This window comes from Anabrus simplex, chromosome 3 (assembly GCF_040414725.1).
Source record: "Anabrus simplex isolate iqAnaSimp1 chromosome 3, ASM4041472v1, whole genome shotgun sequence".
NCBI lineage: Eukaryota > Metazoa > Arthropoda > Insecta > Orthoptera > Tettigoniidae > Anabrus > Anabrus simplex.
The window spans coordinates 224,573,206-224,593,140 of record NC_090267.1 but is presented as its reverse complement, the minus strand read 5'-3'; the positions used below and the strand labels follow the sequence as shown (position 1 = coordinate 224,593,140).

The window sequence follows — 19,935 nt, the reverse complement described above, 5'->3', positions numbered from 1 at the left end:
ACTGTTTTCCACAAATTTACATTTATTTATAATTGTTTATTTGATACACCTGGAATGCGTGCATTTTATAAATTACTCTATATCTATGGAACCCTAACAGGGATTTGAATTAAATTTTGTACACTTATAGTAAGTGCTTGACTTTCATTAGATGTTTAAAGTTTTAAAATTCAGTATATACACGTGTAATAAAATTTGCAGATTAAAATATTTAAAAAAATATTTCTTGAATGTTACAAAAAACATTTCTTGAAAACTATCAATGTGATTGGCATAAACTATTTTTTTCCTTAAAGACAACACTAAACTACCCAGGATAGACCTCTATGAACTTAGTTGAAGAATAAGTTATGCTTTTATAGGTATTTAATTAGAATATTTAAAAAGCTAAGAATTTCACGTTTTAGATGCACTCAGCATATTTTTCAAAGGAGTTCAATAATTGAGGTTCATCCTCTATAACTTAGTTCCAACAAATGAAATTCAAAATTTCATGCATTTTGGAGCATTAGTTCTTGAGTTATTGCATTTTTTTGTGTGAAAAAATTGAAATTTTGGAAAAATAGCTCTAAACATAGTATATGTACATTTCCACTTACACATAACACTAGAAGGCACCTGCTGCTTATTTAGTGCCCTATATCTCCACATTCTTCCATCCTCAGCCTCCTCCTTGTCCTTTGTTCCTCCTTTGAAGACTCTCAAAGCCATTTTTCAGCAATTTTGACCCAAAGAACATCTCATTCAGAGATTTACCAACTTTGATGCCTAAACATTCTTCCAGTTTACTCTTATTACCATCATTAAACGAAGACACAGCTTCAGCACCTGCAAATTTTACAACTATCCTCCCTGAATTTGAGTTTTTAGGGCAAACAGTCCATACTTTGCTGTTAAAGGACTCATTACCATTTTGAGTCTGACTTTTCAGACATCTCCTTCGGAGGTCAGTAGCAGCAAGGTCTTGGAATTTTGGCTTAACTGTCTTCATTACAGCCACTGGAATTGGATGAGGGCGCTTATACTCCTTTTCAGTTCTATTTGCCAGGGCTTGACGCCATCCACACCATAATCCTGAACTTTTTGGACAACATTAATTTTGAGGGTGAATGTCAGTAGAGATTTCATAATACCATTTAGCCCATATAGCCTTCCTCATGTCTTCCAAGTTGACTTTATTTTCCCTTATGGCATTGCCATAATAACACAGCAGCTTGTTGATGATAGCATCAGTGAGACAACCTGCACCACCAACACCCTTACCATCTTCTAATTTTATGCCAGCCATCTTCTTCTTCTTTTTTTGTCCGAGTCTTACAAACTTGACACGATTCAAAACAAAACCTCCTGGTTAGGTTACAGGCACAGAATAACAAAGCTAGACAGGCCCAGATTATCATTTCTGGTTCAAAGGATAATAATTAAATGGTCCTGATGCCTTCCCAAAACAGTGAAAATAGGTGGAACACACAAATGCCACTCCCACTCAGCTAACAGTTCAGTACATGCATGAATTTAAATCGAAATATCTTGGTCAAAATTGGAAATTTTGCTATAGAACTTCAGATTTAGGTAAAGAAATGTGTATTCTTTCATTCAAGATTAAAAACAAAACAAATATGAAAAAAATCTTATTTCCAGGTGTATCAGCCCCCTTATTTTCATCAAACTTAGAAATTTATTGAACATTTCCCTTGATAATTTATTCCAATCCTTTACTCCTTGTCCTATAAATGAATATTTGTCCCCATCTGTCCTATTGAATTCCAACCTTATCTTCATATTATGACCTTTCCCACTTTTAAAAGCCTCACTCAAGTTTATTCTTCTACTTATGTCATTCCACGCCAAAGGGTAGAGAAAGATCCACCTATTCAGTACTATTTGATTAATATTATATCTTACATTATTGGTACTAGTTTCAACCTTACTACATTGGGTCATCTTCAGTCATGATCAAAATTGGAAATACATATATATATATAACCACCAATAAAAAATTACCAATTGGTATGTCTTAAGTGAAGTCTTAATCTAAAAAATGATGAACTGGATGACTAAACATTTAAAATTGGAATTAAAATAATACATTAAAACTGTTGTGAATGGTGTTGGACTATGCCAATGTCCTTATAATAAACAAGTATTCTTGAGTCTTGAATTAATCCTGGAGCTGATATTCATTGTTTGTGTGTATTATGGACCCATTCGATCTACAAATTATGTCTTAGTGAATAGAATATACAAGTAACAGTTTATATAACTTTGAAGGGGATGTTCACAACTTGAATAAGTGACCTTTCAATCAGATGTAATGATCTTTGTTTTAATTTGGTGTGAAGTGAATGTCTGAAAAAGAAAAATATATTTGAAGTGAATTTTGAGAAAGAAGAGAAGCCAAAAGATCGAGATTAACATACAGCTATATGAGACTCACCCTCATGTTCCTCATAAATTACGTGCAAGCGACACGGACGACAACACCCAACTGATTGCCAAGAGGGAGCTGATGATGGCAGAGATTGGAGAAGGGGCAGGTAGGTGGGGATGAATACATTGGTGAACTTGATGTTGTGTCTTTTTTATGTTTATACTTTGCATATTTGGGAATGATTATATCAAACAGAATATTAGGTTTTTCATAGATTTCATTAATATTATATTTAGGATTACAGTACTGTTCTGTCAGGCTGAGTGGCACAGACGGTTGAGGTGCTGGCCTTCTGACCCCAACGTGGCAGGTTCAATCCTGGCTCAGTCCGGTGGTATTTGAAGGTGCTCAAATACATCAGCCTGGTGTCAGTAGATTTACTGGCACATAAAAGAACTCCTGCAGGACTAAATTCCAGCACCTCAGTGTCTCCGAAAACCATAAAAGTAGTTAGTGGGATGTAAAACAAATACCATTATTAAAGTACTGTTCTAAATTAATGTAACAGTTCTCCAATATGTTGAGCATAGTACCCTTCTTATCCACTTTCAATATGCTTAAATCTTGGTCAATTGATGCAAAACTATGCTTAAAGTCTACATGTGCTGTTACATGGCAGAGAACCGATTGTATCTTGAAGCATTAACATGTTACACGTATCTTATTGAAAAACTACATCCTGCTTGTCCTACGTATGTAATTTTGCAGCTATTGCACTGTAGTTTGTAGACATTTGATTGAGAAAATTTATTAGTTTGAAAAATGGTACATGTATTGAAGACAAAGAGGTTATAATAATGGGAGACATGAATGCACATGTTGGAACAGATAGACAGGGAAAAGAAGAAATAATTGGCCCCTATGTTATAGAAACCAAGATGAAGAAAGAGATTTGGTAATAGATTTTTGTAGAAGGAATGGATTAATTATTGGCAATACGTGCTTTAAAAAAAAGAACTCACATAAAACAACTAGATATGGTTCAGGAGATAGAAAGACAAAGACAATGATTGATCGTATTTTGGTGGAGAAGGAGAAATGTAGACAACTGGAAGATGTGACAGCAAAGCCAAGAGCAGATTTCGAAGGAGACCATAAATGGGGGTAGCCAAATTAAGACTTGGTAAAATAACAAATTTAACAGAAAAAAGGGAAAGAAAAATAAAGGGATGGAAGCTAAAAGAGAAAGAAATAAGGGGAAAGTTTCAAGAGGATCTGAAGAAAGAAATTCCCAAAGATGACTTGAACAGTGTGGAAGAGGAATGGACATGTTTCAGAAATTGATTTGTAAAGTGTGCAGAAAACACTTGTGGAGAATTACCAGGGAGGTGAAAGGAAAAAGAGACTCCTTGGTGGAAGAGCAGGGTAAAGGAAGCAGTTAAAGAGAAACAAATGGCTTGGAGGAAGTGGATAGGTAGCAATAGTACAGAGAATTGGCAGAAATATAAAGAAGCCAAAAAGGTATGTAAGAAAATAGTACAAGAAGAGAAACGGAAGAGCTGGGAAGTTTCACAGAAACTTTACAGGAGGATATAAAGGGAAGTGAAAAGGCTTTGTATGGTTTGGTGAAGAATAGTTTATGAAATAGGGACGATACAAAATTTGTAGAAACTGAAACAGGGCAGATATTGACACAAAGAGATGACATATTAAAAAGATGGGAAGAATACTTCTCAGAATTGCAAAATATTAAATACAGTGAACTAGTAGATGAGAAGGAGCAAGAAGAAATAATGGGGAAAGAAGAACAAGAAAAGAAGATATTGATGTTAGAAATAGAGGAATCCATACAAAAGATGAAGAGCGGTAAAGCAGCAGGAGTGGATGAGGTAACTACAGAAATGATAAAAGCAGCAGGACCAATAGGGCTACAGTGGCTGTATAGATTAATTAGAATAATCTGGAGGAAGAAAGAGATCCCAGAAGAGTGGGGAAAGGGTTTAATTATCCTGATATTTAAAAAAGGTGATAAAAAGGAATGTGATAACTACAGAGGGATCACCCTTATTGCCCATGTAGCTAAGATATTTGAGAGAGTATTGGAAGGAAGACTGAGGAGGAAGCTAGAAGGAGAAATGGAAGAAGAACAGTATGGTTTTGTGAAAGACAGGTCAATGTTTGATCTGGTCTTTACATTAAGACATATGAAGGAGAAAAATGGGAGTTTGGAAAAGACATAGTGATGATATTTATTGACATTGAGAAGGCTTATGACAGAGTGCCCAGACATTTGGTATGGGACACAAAGGAAAAAACAAGATAACAGAGTTGAAGTGCAAATGATAAAAGCTATGTACAAAAATTGTGTTAGTAGTGTGAAGACTAATATAGGAAAAACTAATAATAATAATGTTATTTGTTTTACGTCCCACTAACTACTTTTTAAGGTCTTCGGAGACGCCGAGGTGCCAGAATTTAGTCCCGCAGGAGTTCTTTTACGTGCCAGTAAATCTACCGACACGGAGCTGTCGTATTTGAGCACCTTCAAATACCACCGGACTGAGCCAGGATCGAACCTGCCAAGTTGGGGTTAGAAGGCCAGCGCCTTAACCATCTGAGCCACTCAGCCCGGCAATATAGGAAAAACAAAATGGTTTAAAGTTGAAACTGGTCTCTGACAGGAAAGTACACTATCCCCCATACTATTCATTATAGTCATGGATGAAATTCAAGACATGTTGTTTGCAGATGATATAGTGATATGGGGTGAGGATGAAACGGGAGGTACAAAAACAAGTAGATGTATGGAATCAAGAGATAGAAACATTTGGGATGAAAATAAGCACAGAGAAAAGTAAAACAATAGTGATGACAAGGGGAAGGAAAGAGGAAAGATAAAACTGAATGGTAAAATTCTGGAAGTGGTTAAAAGTTTCAAGTACTTGAGAAGTGTGAACACAGAAGATGGAAAGATTACCGAGGAAATTGGAAAAAGAATACAACAAGCAAACAGCTTCTACCAGAGTGTACAGGGTATTTTGTGGAACCAAGATGTCCCGAAGAAATGTAAGAAAGTACTATATTCAACCTATTATGTACCCATACTAACCTATGCAGCTGGATCGTGCACTATAACAAACCGAGAGGAGAGTAGAATACAGGCAGTGGAGACGAAATTCCTAAGAGGTATTGAGGGCAAGACCAGAAAGGATAGAATTAGAAAAGACCCCGAAAGAGGTGGACAGATTCAGTGTGGGAGTGCACAGAGAAGAGCGGAGGAAAACCAGAAGATGTACTTAAAAAAGGAGAAGAGTGGTGGAGAGACAGGCAGCAATGGAGGTTCTTGATTCACAACCTGACCCGGGAAGCTGGAATCGGGAAATGAAGATAATGATGATTAATGGTACGTGTATTACAGAAATTGAAAAAAAAATGTTATTATTAGTTTTAAAAGCTATTTGTTGGTGTTTTTCTTTAAAATATTAGTAATTTGATATACAGTAGAGTCTCGATTATCCGACCTAAACGGGACCTGGAGTACGTCGGATCACCGAAAATGTCGGATAATACAGAATAACTTTGAAAATGAACTAAAACAAACAGGAAGGCTATACTGTATTATGTACTATGTTTTACGGGACTCTATTTATTGTCTTATTAATTCAATTGTACAGTAGATGCAGTACTCTTTTCTTACTACGCCTGTAGCCAAGTGCAGACGTCTTGGTTTGGGCTGCAAGAGTTTTGATGTCAGCATCTTGAAATTCAGCCCAGTCTCATCACAATTAAAAATCTGATCACCGGTTAATCCTTCAGCAAGAATTATTTCTTGAAATTGTCTTTTAAATTTCACAACCTCATCGGATTTAGCTGACAGTTCTTCTCCACAGATATTAAGCTGCCCAATGCCGTACCGTTTTTCCCATCGATCAAGCCACCCAGCAATAACAGTAAAATTAGGGTCCCTTTATTAAACTCCTTCTGGATACACACCGCCATTTCTTTCAGAATGGGGCCAGATATTGACAAGCCCTATTCCTGGTTTTTAGTGAACCAAAGAAATAGTGCTTCACTTACTTGTTCGTACTCTCATTTTTCATTGCTTTTTTCTAATTTTCAGTGCATCACTTGTTGCTCTGGTAGAGCACCACTTTTCAATTTATTCCCTCGTATGTTTCCAGTCTCCCACTGTAACACGTCCAACACCATAATCTGAAGCCATTTTTTGGAGAGTTTCCCCTTTGTCCAGTCTCTTTAACCCACTCTACTTGTCTTCCACAGAAACAATCACTTTCTTACGTTTACTCGCCATACTCACAGAGGATATGAAAACTATAACATCCGCACCCAACCAATACTACATTGCAAAATCCTACCACATGACTGCTAGTGCTTGTCCCACAGTCGCACCCTCCACACCCCGTGTCCCAGAGTTGCATCCACCTAAAGTTCAAATTAAGCCTACCAGTGTCGGATAAAACGGAGTGTCGGATAAGCGAAGGTCGGTTGAGCGAGACTCTACTGTATATTGAACTATTGAACATAAAGGAGGAATACTGTTTTGTCTGTTGATTCTCTGATTAAAGTGGAAATTTGACATATTTTGGTTGTGTTGATGATCTTATTGATAAATTGTGCATTATACCTGTTTGATTTACTTATTGATCTTATTACATTCAGTTCATTTTGAATGTCTCTTTTAGTTAAGGGGATGGTGAGTGCTCTATTTACCATACCATAGTATGCCGATTTTTATGGGATTGGGGATGGATTGTACTAGCTGCTTTTTCTTTATTTTCTGAAGATAGTGGTGGTGATTTTTGTTTTAAGAGGAAGTCATCATCATCATCATCATCATCATCATCATCATCATCATCATCATCATCATCAATGTCTCACTCCAGTCGCTCGGGTGTGGTTTTAAGGGGAAGTACAACTAGGTAATCATCCTCTCTGAACAAATTAGTGGAAAAGAAATTTAAAATAAAATAAAATAATTTATTCAACAAAAGAATTTGGAAACACAGTACAAAATAAAACAAAAAATTATTGAATTAAGCCGAAAAATTACTAACGATTCAAAAGGGAATGTGTGCTCCCCAAGTAATAGTACACTTGTAATTTAAATACCCTTGATTAATCCACTGTCGCATATAAATCGGACGACGAGATCAGCAGTAGTCACGTCATCGGCTAGTATGCATTCGAGAGTTTCCTGCAGGCCGAGGCTCCGTCTTAGGCCAGAGAGATTGGCGCACTCTGTGAGAATGTGGGCCACAGTGAAGTCGGCACCACAAGAACAGACTGGGGGTGTCTTCCCTCTTTAGGAGATAAGAGTGTGTAGATCGTCCATGACCTATCCTCAGCCTACACAACACTACAGCCTCCCTCCGTGAAAGCCAGAAAGAGGACCGCCACATGATAGTTCTCTTCTTAATTGCTCTCAACTTGTTGGGAGTTCGGATAGCTAGCCACTCCGATTCCAAGGACGCCAAGATGGTTCGGCGTAGCTGAGAACAAATATCTTTAGCAGGTACAATGTTAGGTCTTGGAGGTAAAAGTATTGCTTCCTTTGCAGCGTCATCCGCGAATTCGTTCCCCGCAATCCCAAAAGTGATTCTGGTGCCAGCATCACTTAACCTGCCTAGAAGGTCATAAATCTGCTGCACCAGTGGGTGCTGCAAGAAAGGTTTCAATAGACTGCAGAGAACTTAACGAATCGGTACACAAAAAAAAAAAAAAAACTGGCTTCTTTCGTCACCCAGTGCACACTGGAGAGCTTCCAAGATGGCATAAAGCTCCGCAGAATACACACTACATATACTCATATGCTCATATCATCGGTGACGAAAGAGCAACCAACATTTTCTCAGATTTTAGAACCATCCGTGAAGATATGTCTCGCGGCCGGATATTAGTGAACGAAGTCCTGGAAATACCTCTGATAAACGTAGGAATCTGTGTTCACCTTGGGTCCATGGAATAGATCTAGATGTATTCCCAGCCATGGAACTAACCACGGAGGTACCTTGCTAAGAGTCTGTTCAAGACAATCAGCGATATCTATATTTAAATCACAAAACAAGCTATCAATTCAAAACCCGACCGGCTGTGTGACATTCGGCCGGTCTTGGTAGCTCTGGGGGTATTGGGTACTAAAGATGCATTGATAGCTTGGATGTAGCGGCATTTCACAAATTTTGACAGAATACGTGAGGAGTAACTGCTGCTTCCTTATCTGTAAAGATGGAACTCGAACTTCAGCGAGTAGGCTGGGAATGGGGCTAGTACGGAAAGCTCCTTTTGCCAGCCTAACTCCAGTATGGTAGACGCAAGTGTGATAAACAGATATAACTTGAAACCAATATTCTCTCACCCATGGGTAAATAATGCAAGTGTTGAGCTCAAATTATTATTATTATTATTATTATTATTATTATTATTATTATTATTCCCGGTCTAGAAAGCCAAGAATAATGGCCAAGAGATTCATCGTGCTGACCACACGATACCTCGTAATCTGCAGGCCTTCGGGCTAGCAGCGGTCGCTTCGTAGGCCAAGGCCCTTCAAGGGCTATAGTGCCATGGGGTTGTTATTATTATTATTATTATTATTATTATTATTATTATTATTATTATTATTATTATTATTATTACTACTACTACTACTACTACTACTACTACTACTTGTAATGTATGGCTATGAAGTATGACATCCAATTAATATTTGTATTATTATTATTATTATTATTATTATTATTATTATTATTATTATTATTACATCATACGTACATACAATATGATCGCATTGTTTGTGAGGTTATGTTATGAAACATGTGCTGTACATAAATATTTATATGAGTTCAGTTAATACAAATACCTGTAAATTAATGTTATATAATTTATTATTACCTATATATGATGTGTAATCTGCTACAGAATTGTGAAACACACTGTAACTTCCAGAGTGGCACTAGATCATGGTAGAATATTCTGTACATTATAACCATGTTGTTAGGCACTCAAGATTTCATGAGAAGGTATTTTGGTAGTGTATCCTTCTAGAAGCCTAGCCAGGCACATATATTAGGAGGTGATTTTGATGGTAAGAACGAGTTATTATTTAGTAGAGTTATGGTGTAGCAGGAGTATACTTGTATACTTGTATACTTGTGACCGCATGTTGTTGTGACATGCAGTGGTTGCAGTCTCCATGCTGAAGTGATAGGCAGTTGTCAAAATGGCAGCTTTGTTGATGTGTGTATTTTGCTAGTGACAGCAGTGATTAATAATACCAATATAAATGGTCCGTTATTGGACAGCAGTGATTAAGGTTATGTGTGTGTTTAATTTGTAAATAAATATGAATAAATAACTGTACTGACTGACAGCATTTCATGTGCGTCTCTGTGGATACATTAACTGGCGACTGTGATGAGGATGTAAGAATTTACGAGTGAACACGAGTATTAGTAGATCAAAATTCAAGTGATACTAGAGAATATGTCATTGAAACAACTCAAGGACGAACTCACCAAGAGAAATCTCCCAACGAAGTGGAAGAAAAAATCGCTACAGATGTGGCTACGGGAAGATCTTGTGGAAAAAGGAGAAGATCCCGAAATGTTTTTTATCAAAGTTGACGAAGATTCGGAGACAGAAGAAGAGGTAAACATCCCTTAAATATGTTCTAACTTAATGACCATGATGCAGGCACTAAATGACAAAATTTCAGACGTCAATTCTGGCCAAAATGAAAAAATTTCAGACGTCAATTCCGGCCTAACAGAACAGATTGCAGACCAACTTTCGAAAGTAAATAATAATATTTAGTATTAAAAACTTCATTTTTTGTCCGTATTGACTCAAGATTTTACAATGCTTAGTAAAGCTAAAGGTTCCACCTATTCAATACGTATCGTAATGGTCTATTTAGAACATCACATATTTATTTAACTTATCATAAAATACATCTTTGGTACCGGTTTCGGCAATCCACTATGCCATCATCAGCCATTGAGTTTTTTATAGCAAGGAACATTCAAAAATTTAAAAATATGCAATAGCAAGTCCTATTCTTACATGAAAAACATTAAAAATATAGCTAAATAGCATAGGCCCATTGTACTATACAAATTAACATGTCTTTTTTTGAAAAATACAATATTATTTAGTGCATCTAAAATTATTTTATATATCATTGGCAAAGTCTATGATTTGGTATACCTTATGTACAATAGAATCATGTAAAATTGATAAAAGAATCTACTTTTTGCCATTTAACCAGTTTTTAAAACAACAAGTCCTATTTTACATGGAAAATATTAAAACTTGGCTAGTTAGTATTAACCCTTTTTTTATGTTATACAAGTAACATGTTTTGTTAAAAGCTAAAGTATCTTTTTGTGCGTCTAGAATTGTTTTTTAGGTGCTTAAAAAGACTATGGTTTGATATAGTTGATACACAGGAAATTTGATGTTTCTATAAAAACCTCTGTCATTTTTAACACAGTTTCTTAGTTCCTCATAATATGCGACTTATACTGTTTTAGATAATAAATACAGGTTCTTCTTCCTTAAAACTTATTGAAACAACAGTCTGTTTGACTATGTAAGTCCTGATGTGTTTTTTCTTGTTTGAGTATTGCTTCTAGTATTTTCCAATGTAAATAACTGTATGGCTGAGGCCGAAACTATGGTTAAGATCTTGAATATTATTTTATGTGCCAGATGGAAATGGGCCGTAAATAGTGTTAATCTCGAACCAGTACGGACCTAAAAAAGGAAATAGTGAAATGAGTATGAGTCAGATACAATGAACATGTCAATGCCATAAAATATAGAAAATTTTCGGCAATAGGTCAGCACATACAGGAATACAAACACAATTTTTACGGTATCAACAAGGACTTGGACATCATCGAAACAATAAATAAAGGCCCACTCCTAGACCTAACAGAGCAATGTTACATTACTTTAGATCAATATTATAATCCCAATTACAATCTAAATGATATTTCGGAAAAACCTACAATTTTATTTGACATGCTTATTTCATTAATTAACAGTTTAAAAATTCCTAAAAATCAATCCGTATATAAAATATTACGTAGCGCGCTAGCCTACTATCCCCGGCAAAGTCCACGCCCCCCTGACATACAGGCACACGCGAACGCAACCTCTCCTGCGTCCCCTTCCCCTACATAATACGCCCCGCCTTACAGCTGAGCCGGCTGGTTGGCGTTAGACATTCAGCAGTTGTTCCTCACTCTCTCTGCACGCTGTTACATTCAACCTGAGGTGAGTTTCATATCTTCAATTCTTTTCTATAGTACCGCGTATCGTTCTCAATAACTCATACTCATTTCACTATTTCCTTTTTTAGGTCCGTACTGGTTCGAGATTAACACTATTTACGGCCCATTTCCATCTGGCACATAAAATAATATTCAAGATCTTAACCATAGTTTCGGCCTCAGCCATACAGTTATTTACATTGGAAAATACTAGAAGCAATACTCAAACAAGAAAAAACACATCAGGACTTACATAGTCAAACAGACTGTTGTTTCAATAAGTTTTAAGGAAGAAGAACCTGTATTTATTATCTAAAACAGTATAAGTCGCATATTATGAGGAACTAAGAAACTGTGTTAAAAATGACAGAGGTTTTTATAGAAACATCAAATTTCCTGTGTATCAACTATATCAAACCATAGTCTTTTTAAGCACCTAAAAAACAATTCTAGACGCACAAAAAGATACTTTAGCTTTTAACAAAACATGTTACTTGTATAACATAAAAAAAGGGTTAATACTAACTAGCCAAGTTTTAATATTTTCCATGTAAAATAGGACTTGTTGTTTTAAAAACTGGTTAAATGGCAAAAAGTAGATTCTTTTATCAATTTTACATGATTCTATTGTACATAAGGTATACCAAATCATAGACTTTGCCAATGATATATAAAATAATTTTAGATGCACTAAATAATATTGTATTTTTCAAAAAAAGACATGTTAATTTGTATAGTACAATGGGCCTATGCTATTTAGCTATATTTTTAATGTTTTTCATGTAAGAATAGGACTTGCTATTGCATATTTTTAAATTTTTGAATGTTCCTTGCTATAAAAAACTCAATGGCTGATGATGGCATAGTGGATTGCCGAAACCGGTACCAAAGATGTATTTTATGATAAGTTAAATAAATATGTGATGTTCTAAATAGACCATTACGATACGTATTGAATAGGTGGAACCTTTAGCTTTACTAAGCATTGTAAAAGTAAATAATAAAACCTCGAGGCAAAATTTCTCAAGCTAACTCAGTTTTAACCGGGCAGATAACACAAGTGTACACACAGGTTTGCAAGCTAGAACAGGGCCTCAAATCAAAAATTTCAACCGTAAAAGACAACATTTCATCGCAAATTAGTGATGTCACCGATTGATTAACACAGCAGATATCGGACATCAGGTCAAATCTGGGACAGGTTGACCAGATCGATAGTAGAGTAAGCCAGCTGGAAGGGGACATCTTGAACCTCAAGGAGGGGGTGGAAATCCAGGTTTCCAGCATAAAGCAACAGGTTGAGGAGAGAATTTCTACCACTGAGGGAAATTTTGAAAGCCGTATCTTGGCCATCAAAGGAAATTTTGTGAGCCGTATTTCTGCTGCTAAAGGATGGTTAAAAAACCGGATTTTGACCATCAAGGGAGATGTGCAGAATATAAGGGTAAGCATCCTTCACGCAGTAGAAAATAGATTAACTCAAAAAGGACGTACCACCACACCTCTAAACCCCTCAAACCTAACTGGCATTACAGGACACCTAGACCCGAAGGTGATCATAGAGAGCGTTCCAGAATACCATGGGCGACTGGAGGAGAACCCGACTAGCTTCGTCAAAGGATCGGTCAGCCTATTAGGAAGGTCTAATTTACCAGAGGACATCTTCGTGCAACTAATCACACCACGATTAAAGGGGCAAGCCGCTACTTGGTGGAATAACTTGAAAAGTTTGAATTTAAATTGGATGGACTTCAAGAGGGAATTCCTCACTAGGTTTAATTCTGAAGGGGTGAAGAGCTCTGTGAAAAAGAAGCTACTGACTGAGGCACAACCCACTGGCATGAGAGCTAGCGCCTTCGTCCTACAGAAGTACCCACTCTTCAAGCGTCTGCACCCTGATGGAAGCGAAAAGGAGATTTTACCAGACATCACAAAGCTACTCCACGATAAGATTCAACCCCTAGCAAAAGTACTGCAACCGAGATCCTTTGATGATCTACGCAGAATCATCACCCAGGTGGAGGAGGAGCACAAGAGCAAAGCTGCAGAAGAGCCCAGCACAGTTGGGAAGTGCTACCAGTGTGGAAGAGCGGGACACCCTTAGAACAAGTGCCCAGCCTTGACGTTGGAAAACTAGGTCCGGCCCATTCTGGATTGAGGGGAGATGGGACCGGGATCAGGAATGCACCTCGAGACCTGACAGACGAGCAACCCTGGTCAAGTAGGAGAGGAATTAGTCAGATTGTGAGTAGAACAGGCCAGCCTCACCCAGCTATCATCTTAAGGATTGGCAATGAGAATTTTTCAGCCATACTTGACAGCCAAGGAAGCCATTCATTTGTCAACGGGACTGTCGCCAGATTACTACTGCCTATGAAGTTTCACCATCTTGGAAGGGTAGTGGGAGCAGCGGATGGGGTAACCTATTCCATTCAAGGACTGGCAAACCTAACACCAAATGCATGAACATGCCTATTGTAATTGATGTTGCAGTGATTCAGAACCTGATACCTGTCATCATATTAGGTCATGACTTTCTGGTAGAATACAAGGTGATCCTAGACTATGCAGCTCATGAAGTCTTTTTGGGAAAAGACAGAGATCTGAGGATCGCCTGGCACGATGGAAATCTCCAGACATGCAAGGATACGGAAGTCGATGTGGACCTGTGAGAATGCAGTTAATACATCTTCAACAGAGTGAAGAAGAGGAGCTGAGACACACCTTAAAGGACTTTCCGGAAGTCACCACCAATAAAATAGGATGGACTACAACGGTAACGCACACCACTGAATGCAGCGCTTACTCACACATCAAGCAACGTCCATATCCAATCAATCCGGATAAGCGCAACTTTGTCATCCAGAAGATTCAAGAGATGGAAGGGCAAGGTCTCATTGAACCCTCTACATCCTGTTGGGCTTCACCTATCATCCGAGGAAAGTTCTAGACCACTGACCACCTACATGTTACCAAGAGGATTGTACCAGTTTGCAGTAATGCCCTTTGTATTGAAGAATGCTCCTGCCACCTTCATGCAACTGATGGATATGTTTGTACTTTGGAGGAAAATGCTGGAATGACTGAAGATTCATGGACTGACTTGCCAACTGGAGAAGTGTCACTTCGCCCAGTCCCGCATAGAATATCTTGGCCATGTCCTAACATCTGAAGGCTAAGAAAGGCAACCGGAGAAGAATCGAGCTATCGAAGAAGCTGAACGCCCGCGGACCAAACGACAAGTACGTCAGTTCCTTGGCTTGTGTGGATGGTATAACAGCTTCGTGCTACACTTTGAAGAGTAGGCAACACCACTCACCAATCTACCCCATAATAACCCCCCCGTTCCGATGGAACAGCAAGGAAGAGGCAGCATTCCAAGGCATTAAGGCTGCGATATGCAATGCTCCCGGTCTAGCCCATTCCAACCCTCAATGGAAGATGTGCCTATAGACGGACGCCAGCGACTCCAGCTTAGGAGCAGTGTTATTCCAGGAGATGACTGAGGACAGGAGGCACATCATCGAGTATGCCAGCAGGAAGCTATCTCCCACTGATCAACACTACTTCACTGCTGAGAAGGAAGCCTTACCCATGGGCACATTCAGAGGCTACTTGGAGGGAAGGAAGTTCCCGCTCTACACCGATAACGCCGCTCTCAAATGGTTGAACTTGGTCTCTGGCTCAAAATCTAAATTGACGCAATGGGCTCTGTTAATCGCAGAATATTATTTTGATGTGTGTCACGTCCCAGGATCGACGAACATAGGAGCAGACAGCTTATCTAGGCACCCGGTGATGGAACCTGAAGCTAGGAGCACCACTGTCAGAGGGAGTTCCCATGAAGACACCAGAGTGAGCCTAAGAAACCTGTCCTTATGACCACCAAGAAGGAATTTGATCTGGGAGTAATCAAACAGTGGCAAGAACAACATAAGCCCTGTAGGAGCATGACACAGTGGATTAGGAGACCGAACACCGATAGTAGACTCGTCCCGGGGGAATTCAAGATGTGCTACAAGAACTTCTGGGTTGACGGAGGACTCTTAATGTACAGGTTGCACCTCTTCGACATGCCTGCAGTAGTGGTGATCCCCAGACAGCACATGACGGACATCCTTGAGAAATTCCACGACAGAACTGAAGCCAGACATCCAAGAGGCGAAGAGACATATCAGTCTATCTGACGAGGATTCTTCTGGGTCAACATGTGAAAAGACATCCTGGACTATGCGAAGCGTTGCTACATCTATGCCTGCACCAAGGTGAGCAACAAGAAGGCAGATTCCAGTCAGCAAGGAAGACGGCCCCAATGCCCTTGCGAGGTCATAGCACTGGACTTGATGGGTCCTTACCCTAGAACACCACGGGGTAAAACAGGGCTCCTAGTAATCACCAACCTCTTCACAAGATGGATTGAGGCCTTTCCAATACCAGAAGCCACAACGGGATGCATCACCAGCCTTCTACAAGATAAGGTATTCAGCCACTATGGTTATCCACGGTGCATTCTGTCAGACAATGGGATTCAGTTCACGTTGAGGAAGTGTTAGCAAATGATGAAGGAATGAGGTATGGAGCACTGGACCACCCCTATCTACAACCCAAGGGTCAATCCAACAGAAGGACAGAACCAGGAGCTGAAAAGGATGCTACGAGTCCACCTGATAGACAAAGAACATTGACTGTAGGACCGTCAAATACCACAGTCACTCTTTGCCCTGTGATGACACATCAGGTGTGTCACTGGTTATTCCCCAACAGAGCTGTTTTTTTGTCGACAGCTGTACGGCTCCAGGGATTGGGAGATTTGACCACCACTCACTTCTGGTCAAGATGACGCGGCTGTTCCTCTGGCTGAGTGGCAGTGGCAGCAGCAGCAGCAGCAGCAGCATCAGCAGAATATCAAGGAGAAGCAAGCTTTGGCCGAGAAGAGATCCCTTACCCAGGCCAAAGCTCAGGATGTCGAACAAGTACTGCAAACAAGTACTGCGGCGTAACCACCCAGTCAGTAATAAGATTGGAGGGTTTCACGCAGGTCTCGCACCTAAGTCGGTTGGTCCTGTTGAGGTGGATAAGCAGCTGGGCCATGGAGTCTACTTACTAAAGACCAACACTTCTGTCAAGGCCCATGCATCGGAGTTGCGGCGAGTCACCCAACCACTACGCATACAGAGTAAGCCTGGAGGAGAGGCTACTGACGACAGAGCTCAACCTGGTCATGAGGAGAATGCATCGACTATCATCGAGGAAGAGGCTGGCAGCAAGGCAACCCTGACCCCCAACACGACATGATCCAGTCAAGAGGAGGAGAGCACATCCAGTGATGTGGAGGAAGAGAGAAGATACAATCTACGACCAAGGCAAAGTCGACAAGTGTGACAAAGTGTGGAAATTGTTTCAAGTTATAGGGGGAATATTGAGGCAAGCGTGATAAACAGATATAACTTGAAAACAATATTCTCTCACCCATGGGTAAATAATGCAAATGTCCAGCTTGAATTATTATTATTATTATTATTATTATTATTATTATTATTATTATTATTATTATTATTATTATTATTACATTAAAGCAAGATTAGCAAGACAAAAAATCACCAAGAAGTAGGACAATATCCGCACACATCATTAAAAATCACAACCCAACACCAATGCGACCAGTTACCATGGTGACGTAAACACGCCAAGAGACCTTGGCAACCACAAAAAAATGGACCAAAACAACAATGGTCCAACAAGAAATGTATCAAGGGAAAAAGAATAAAATACAAATACTCGGAAAATATTAAATAAGGAGAAACAGTTAACAAGAAATAAAAACGAATCAAGAGACTGGTACCCAAGTGAAATCTCTCGTAGTTTTAAAAATTTATACACAGAGTAGTTTCATAGAATTGCTCAATAATATTAATCTGTAACTTATTTCAATTAATCACACACTTTCTTTTCACAAAACGGTTTGGACGTATAACTAAGTATAATTTGGAAACCCAACTTAGAGAAAACTAAGGTAACTTAAAAACGAGTAGTGGGACGACTTAAATTCAAGACCAATGACAAATCTGAAGATGAATTAATTTCAACTCATTTTTCTTCATGCGGCAGGAAGCAGATGCAATATAGAAATGAAGAAGAGACTTACTTGCAGTGTTGTAGTTTGCAGAAGCATGCTACCATCCATTACTCACATAGATGAAATATTCTTGAAGTTACTAAATTCATAATAAAAAATTGAGACAGTCCCTAAGACTAATAAGGCAGCACTAAGGACTAAATCCTTATGCAGAACATTGTTATCCTGTATCCATGTGGTAGATCAGAACCTGATGTAGGAGTGAGAACGAAACACGTCTTGACTCCATTGTGCTCCAGCGATTACTCCTGGCATCCCACGCTTGCAATCAGCATGGACCTCCAACGAGGAAGGCTCCAAGTGCCGTGATTGACCGAAGAAGGAGAGAAGAGGGAGAGACTCGCTCTCAATGTATTACCACAAGTTAGGCCAAGAGATTGTACAAGAGGTAATTTTCATAATTATAGGAGAAAACATTAAAGCAATATAAGATCATAGCCACAGTGAGGAAGCTGATATCAAATGAACAATGTGAGCAAGCCACGCAGGAAGAAATAGTGGAATACAAGGCAGAAATAATTTCCGAATGATACCAACTTCTACACCACGAATGCCATTTCAAAAATATGTCTCAGAAGAGCAATAAGCACGTCACCAACGTGACAGATACAAATACATTTTATTGGTATTTCAAAATAGTATTTTTTTTTCCAAAACAATCAGTAAAATACAATGCTCACTTAATCAAAATAATCTGCGATAAACCCACGTCCATAAAGTGCAGCTGGCTTTTTCTGCTCGTCCATAATGGGTAATGGGTTAAACAGAAGAGCTAAGTTGAAAGGTTCCTTGATATCTGTATAAGATACTTGAATACTTGACAGGAAGGTTGGCAGTTTTCGTCATCATCATCATCATCGTCTTCTTTCTCAGTATGGTCGGCACTCTTGATAACTGCTGTAATGATCTGATCGTTATGTAGTTATTCTTCCACTGTGAAGCTAGCCAGATGGACTCTCAACAATGACAGAGATCTCACACTCTTTGTTGGAGTAGCAAGGAGAGAAGACGAACAGCTGGAGCACTTTGTGATGTACCTTCAGAAGTTCATCAAATCACAGTTTTGGCAAGACATGGGATACAATAAAATACAATAAAATACAGCCAGAAAGACAAACAGAATGATAAAGTAAAAACTCACCTTTCACAAAGTCTCAAACATGCCATGAAAATCTTAAAAGGCAACTAAGCCATACATAAAAGAGGTCAGGTGGATCTGAACTGCTCAAATGAAAACAAGAAAAATAGAATTGATCTGAAATAAGAAGGCCAATTTAAGGAGAGACTAATTTTAAGTAAGTGAAAGATAAAATACAATCTAACGTAACATTAGCAGAGTTAAAAAAAATTAACTCCAATCTCCAAGAAAAATATTTGTTTGTAAAAATACAAGTTTGAGTTGAATAAATACTAATGAGAAATTATTGTAGTAGGTTCTCTTGGTACGGACCAAAAAAATCAAGAAAATTAATCTGGATACAATTTAATACCAGACAATAAAATCAGTTAAAATTATAGTAGGCAACCTCTTATTCTCAGCATTTAAGGACACTTTTATTCTCTCCGCCCCGCGTAGTAGGGAAAATAATACTAATCCACAAGCGGTAAAAGTTCATATAACCACACTTCAGCTGAAAATTGTAGTGTAGATACACTGCAGTATAGATACAGTAGCCTACATTTAGATAGTGCCGTATCTTGCCTGCTATATTCGTGTATGTCTATTAGAGCGTAGTACTAATATAATTTGTCTAAGCATTTAGCTTTGTTGGTAATCTTTGAGTACAGTAGTTCTTGCAAATTTTATTTCTGTTTGTGCTTAGTAGTGACATACGGTACCGGTATCGTAATTAGGATACGTCTGAAAGTAGTTTAAAAATTACTGTAGTGTACTGTACAGTAGTATACGAGTAGTTTAATTTAGTGTGTTTATTTTATTATTGTAAAATATTTGTGTAGTACTGGTGTAGTAGAGGTATCCATAGAAACTCTTACTAAAATTCTGTTGTTGTAATTAGGATAGGCTTAATTGCAGTATGGAATTGTGTAGTTCTTGTGTATTACTTTTGATATTCAGTAATTAACATCAGTTTTTATCCTGTTAGGGGTTGTAGGATAAAAAAATATATAGC

At 38.4% G+C, this 19,935-nt stretch overlaps 1 protein-coding gene across 1 annotated transcript in view; it reads right to left on the bottom strand.

Moving 5' to 3' along the window:
- LOC136866754 (cilia- and flagella-associated protein 52) overlaps positions 1-19,935 on the bottom strand; it is a 256,308-nt gene that overhangs the window by 57,721 nt on the left and 178,652 nt on the right. The window lies entirely within an intron of this gene.